We start from the raw sequence: 5863 nt of genomic DNA on the forward strand, positions 1-5863 counted from the left end.
ACTATTAAAAAAGAAATTTTGAGTATAGTAATATGTATAAATAAATTTCAGTCTGATTTATTAAACCAAAAATTTTTATTACGTATTGATTGTCAATCTGCTAAAGATGTTTTACAAAAAGATGTTAAAAATCTTGCCTCTAAACAAATTTTTGCAAGATGGCAAGCATTATTAAGTGTTTTTGATTTTGATATTGAATTTATTCCTGGTAATAAAAATAATATTCCAGACTTTCTTACTCGCGAATTCTTACAGCACAATGGGAAAGAAAAAGGACAAGGGTAAAGCCGTTAAAGAGGACTCTGACTCACCCACTAAAGCTCTTTCCGAGCATTTCGAAGACCTCACTAAAACCCCCACTTTAAACACTAAAACCTCTAAAGATCTTCAAAAATGGATTGAACAACTTAGTCAATCTCCTGAAGTTTTAAAGGCGTTGCAAGGTATAGCATCTTCTTCCACAGAGGATGCAGGTATGTCTTCTAAACTTAAAACGATCGTACCCGTTCATGGTATGGCTAGTCTGTCTCAAACGGTAGACAGTAAAGACTTATCAAATCCGTTGATGGCTGTGGATTTGCCAAAAATCTAGTATACTCCTCAAAGTATACATAAATGGTTTGTTAAAAATATTTTTGATTATGAAATTGAGATCGAGGATGGGTATAATAATATTAATCCTTGGTCAATTTTAAAACACTATTACCCTGAGGATTGGTATTTTACTCCAAATGATCTTTCAAAACCTCAGGAACATTATCATAATATCTTACTTGATACTGACTCTGTAAAAATTAAACATAATTTTGATCCTAAAAATAAATCTATTATTTTGTACTCTTCCATAAAAATCCAAAGAGTCATTCATCCTAAAGATTGGCCTGCTCCATCCCTTTATACTCCAGTAAAATTCAAAGTTTTATATAAGCATGTGCATAGTACTACTTATAATTATTTTGACTATAAAGAAGCATGGGAAAAAGTTTTCTATATTCAAAATCTACTCATTCGTGGTTAATTTATTTTGATCAGTCTTTTCGTACTGATTTAAAGATTCCAAACTGGTTTAAAAAATGGTGGCAAACAAGGGGTTTATCCAATGATATTCTCCCTCCTCCTATCATCTCTTTATATCAGTACTTTAAAGCCCATTATAAACCTAGACCTGAAGAAGCCCATATTCCATCCTTAATGTACTATTGTATGGCCTTCTTTACGCCCTGGGTATATCAATGGTATTTGGACACTCAGTATGCCATAGGAACTCAAATTCCTATGTTGGTAAAACGACACAAGATTAAATGGTGGGGCTCTTTCAAAAACTCTACCACTGAACTTAAAATCGATCAATGGATTAGAACTAAACTTTCTGGTACACCTGCATTAACCTATGCTACAACTCTTGCTTTAAAGGATCAACCTACATTTGGAATCCAAAAAGCACAGTGTCAAGCCAGGTTAGCAGCGGCTAAAACACCTGATGAGTATAAAAGAATTTGCCAGGAAATGTTCCAGCAGCTTTCCACAGGTTCAGATTCTCCAATAAAACCCTCATCAAGTAAACCGACAACAGTCTCTTCAGATAAATCGTCATCCAAACCCAGTCTTAAAGGCAAAGCCAAATGGGCAGACATGGCGTCCTCATCTTCGTCAACATCATCATCTTCCCTTGTTTCAAGTAAAGATAGCAATGATGATATTCTTCAATCAATAATAGTAAAAAGTAAAACTGACAAAAAAGAAAAAGGAAAAGCAAAGTTAAAACAAAAAAGCAAAGTGAAAAGAAAAGAAAAGAAAAAGAAGGACACTTCGTCCTCATCTGATTAAAAGGCAGAAGGAACCTTATTCCTTCACGTGTCTCTACAGTAAAAGGCAAGCTCCAATGGCCGACCAAGCACTATTTCTCTACAGTAAAATTCCGTGGTAAACAGAGTAATGTGCATCAACAGTAAAAAATAAACAGTCTACAGGAAAGAAGATTCTTTGTTTTTTCTTTATAAAGGGAGCCTCTCCCCATGTGAAGGCATAAGTTTAGTTTTTAGTTAAATTAACCATAATCCCTCTCTCCTTCTTCGCTCCTAGTTCAAGCTGTAAGCGTTCAAGTTGGAGAAAGTCTAAATCTAAAACTCTTGTAAGTTTTAAATCTTGTATTTATATTTTGTAAACAAATAAAGTTTGTATTTTATCTTAAACTGCTACGAATATAAGTCCGTGTTTACGGCACCTTTCTCTTCTCCCTCCACAATCTGACTTAATTCTGGGGATCCCAGGTTAAGGTTGCAGGAACCCTAAACCTTTGTGCTAAATTGTTGATTAAATTTGTTATAAGTATGCTCTGTGGATGCAGCTTAGTCTGATCTTCCACATCAGAAATATTGTGTAAACTGTATGTTAATTCTGAAGTAAAGTCATATTTAATGAATTATATAAGTATTCATATAAACCCAATTAATCATAGTATTTTAGTTCACAGTTATAATTTATCTTTAAATATTTGTATCTGTATTTATTTAAATCCTAGTAATAATCTTAGCTCTCTACATATATATGACTTGTAAGACTTTAGTCTACTTTAAAGTCATTAGTCATTAGTCTTAGTCTTTGTTTAAAATCAAGTCTTAGTCTTTGTTTAAAATCAAGTCTTAAAGTCTTTATCCTTAAAGTTTATATACGATAAAAATTAAAAAGCATAAGTCTTTTGTTTTCAAAGTCTTTAGTCTTTAGTCTTTAGTCTTTAGTCTTTGTTTTGTTTTTGTTGTAATTAGTCTTTAGTCTTTGTTTTTATAATTGTCCTTATTTTTGTTGGTAATATATATATATATATATATATATATATATATATATATATATATATATATATTGTAACGCCCTATTTTTCCTGTATTGCAATAGTAGTTTATCTGTCTGTGCATACTACTATCGGTCCGGGAGTCGGTATTATTTTTGTCCAGAAAAATTATTATATATAGGTAATAGGTTCTATCACATTTTTGGAGCATGCATGCATGGTTTTTATGGGTAGAAAGTAAGTAATGAATATTTTTGGAGAATTTTAGAGAATTAGTGCGTAGTGACTTAAGGTGTGATATTAATGAAGGAAATTAGAGGCAATAGTTGTGTGGATGAAATTTGAAATGGTGTTAGATTAATTAAGGAACTTCGAAGAATTATTTTTATGGAGTAAATTTGAGAATTTTGTTGTGTTACATAATATTTTGAAGGAATTTAATTTGGAGAATATTTGTAGCCATTAGATTAGATTTACATTCAATCCTAGCCATCCAATTTTTATGGAGTAAATCATTATCACCTCCATTATTTGGGCAACACTATCCTTCTTCTTCTTTTCCTACGTCTTCTTCTTCTTCTTCTTCTTCTTCTTCTTTTTCTTCTTCTTCTTCTTCTTCAATTTTTCCTTAGTAAACACATCAAAATCACCCATACAACTTGAGTTAATTAAGACATATTAGAGATTGAAGCTAGAGAAGTAATATTTGGTGACTAATTTCAAGGAATTTGGTGATTTTCCCTACTTGGTAAGTGATTTTAGGATAAGGTATTTATGTTGGGGTTTAGAGTTTTCTTTAGCATATACATGCTAAATCATGCTCCACTTCTTCTTTTGTTTGTGTTTTCTTTGTTTGATTTTGAGTGTCTTACATGTAGAGGGTGGAGAGCCTTCCACCAAGGATAAGGGCAAGACCAAAGCTTGAGCTTGTTAAAGCTTGGTTTGAAGGTTAGTGCAATTATACTTTCACTTGTTTAAGTTGTTTTTACATGATTAGGCTTTTGAATGAATTTTGGGAATTTTGTATGTATTGGTTAACTTGCTGAATTCATGTTAGATATGTTCTGCCGTGAGATTAGAACTCATTTTCGACCCCTTTATACTCCCCATCTGTTTCTGACTTCTTCATGAACGTTTCAGCTCTATTTCTTAGCTTTCCAAAACATATTTTTATGTCTAATTCCAGTACTTGTAGCTCAACTTATGATTTAAATACCAAAACTGGTTCTGTTATGGTGTCTTACCAGTATATCCGAAATCATTGTCCATTTTGACCACACAAATGGCCAAATAACGTCTTATGTTCATCATAAACGTTTTAGCTTTACTTCTTGTCTTTCCAACCCATCTTCTTGTGTCCAATTTGGAGATACATAGCTCAACTTATGGCTACAACACCCAAACTGACTCTGTTGTGACAGGCTCCAGGTATTACTCAATTGAGTGCCCATTTTGACCACTATAATGACATGATTAGGTTCTGAGTTATTCATAAAAGTTGTTGCCCTGTGTCTTGAAAATTCTCTCGTTCTGGATTGGTTTCATTTGAGTGTTTGGTGAAGTAGGAATTCAAGAAACATTGGACTTGGTTCTGCTGAATCAGGTTTGATCTGTTGGTCTGTGTTCTGAGTTTTTTTTTTTGCTATCTTACTCTTTGATCTGGGCTGTGGTCCCTTCTGAACATTTGTAGTATTTTGGCTTAGCTTTCTAATGAATCTAATTTCATTCAATTTGGAGACCCATAACTCAAATTATGTGTTAAAAACCCAGCAAAGGTCAAGTTTATAACAATGCTGAAAAGTTCTTGATTTATGTACTTTTATATTATATTAAGTATATATACATTTATAGTGTTTTGAGTAAAATATTTGAACTGATGAGTATTAAATGAAGAGGTTTTGATTAAGAATTATTGCTTTTGTGAAAGAATGCTTTTGATTTAGGCTCTACTATACATGATTGAGACGTAGTATGATGAGATGGATTTTCTTATTGTGAAGCTATGATCATATGCTAGGGTTATCAGCCCTTATAAATAGGCGGACGCGCTTATTTGTGTGATGGGGTGGTGCTTTCATAGGCCACGATTGTGTGATGGGGGTGGTGCTTTCATAGGCCACGGTGGTGCTTTCATAGGCCACGAGTATGTGATGGGGGTGGCGCTAACATAGGCCACGATCAAATCTGCTTATGTTCATTCTGTATGAGTATGAGCCTTAACGAAAAATGAAATTTTATTGTTGCTATAAAAGAATGAAGACATATTTGTATTTATAATCTTCTCATTGCTTTCAAAGTATTTGAATTAAATGAATGCGATTTCGGTATTTATATAGTTGAGTAATTTAAGTTTTGCCTTGGCTATTGTTAATTAAATTGTTGGTTATTTAGCACCACTGAGTCTTCCACTCAGCGCGTTGATTTTTATCACGCGCAGGTTAGGAGCGGAGGGTGTTCTTCAAGACCAGAGGACGAGCATCAGAGTAGATATCACATCTTGGGTAGGATATTTTGTAAATGGTGATTTTTGGCATGTATATAAATATTGTGTTGTGAACGTTGGATATAATAAGTTTGTCATGTATTAAGAGTTATGATTATTTAAAGAAATAACACCTTATTATATTTTTGGTGTATGATGATTAGAGATTCCTTGAAAAGAATGTGTTTCGAATATTATGCGTATATTGATGGATATTTAGAAGTGCTTGTAGTATGTTGTTGAATTGGAGGTTTGGGGGTTCAAAACAAAAAATTGGAAGTGTGTATATTTTCTTTGTGTGGCAAGTAAATTTTTAGGGGAAACTCTTGCGAAATTTTCGTAGGAATTTTCTTAAACATTATTTTTGTAAAAAAAATAAAAATTAATAATAAAAAAAAAACTGGTAATTACTTGCCTCCTTATGAAAATTTAACCACTTCTAATTTGTGATCTAGCTTTTATAGTGAAATAAGATGGTGCTCCGGCACTGATTGTGGCATCCACCGTCTGGTTCTTTGGGATTGGTCGGTGGGTGTTACAATTTTTGGTATCAGAGCATAGGTTTAGACGATTCTAGGAGATATGATTTGGCA

At 33.0% G+C, this 5863-nt stretch overlaps 1 long non-coding RNA gene across 1 annotated transcript; it reads left to right on the plus strand.

Annotated features, from left to right (window-relative positions):
• The first annotated feature begins 3062 nt into the window (after positions 1-3062).
• On the plus strand, positions 3063-5424 carry LOC149494228 (uncharacterized). The gene is made up of 3 exons (XR_016322184.1): positions 3063-3536; positions 3667-3736; positions 5226-5424. It is a non-coding gene; the product is annotated as an uncharacterized LOC149494228 (long non-coding RNA).
• The last annotated feature ends 439 nt before the right edge of the window (positions 5425-5863 follow it).

Source organism: Jatropha curcas, chromosome 8 (assembly GCF_041381405.1).
Source record: "Jatropha curcas cultivar XTBG-Jc1 chromosome 8, XTBG_Jcur_1.0, whole genome shotgun sequence".
NCBI lineage: Eukaryota > Viridiplantae > Streptophyta > Magnoliopsida > Malpighiales > Euphorbiaceae > Jatropha > Jatropha curcas.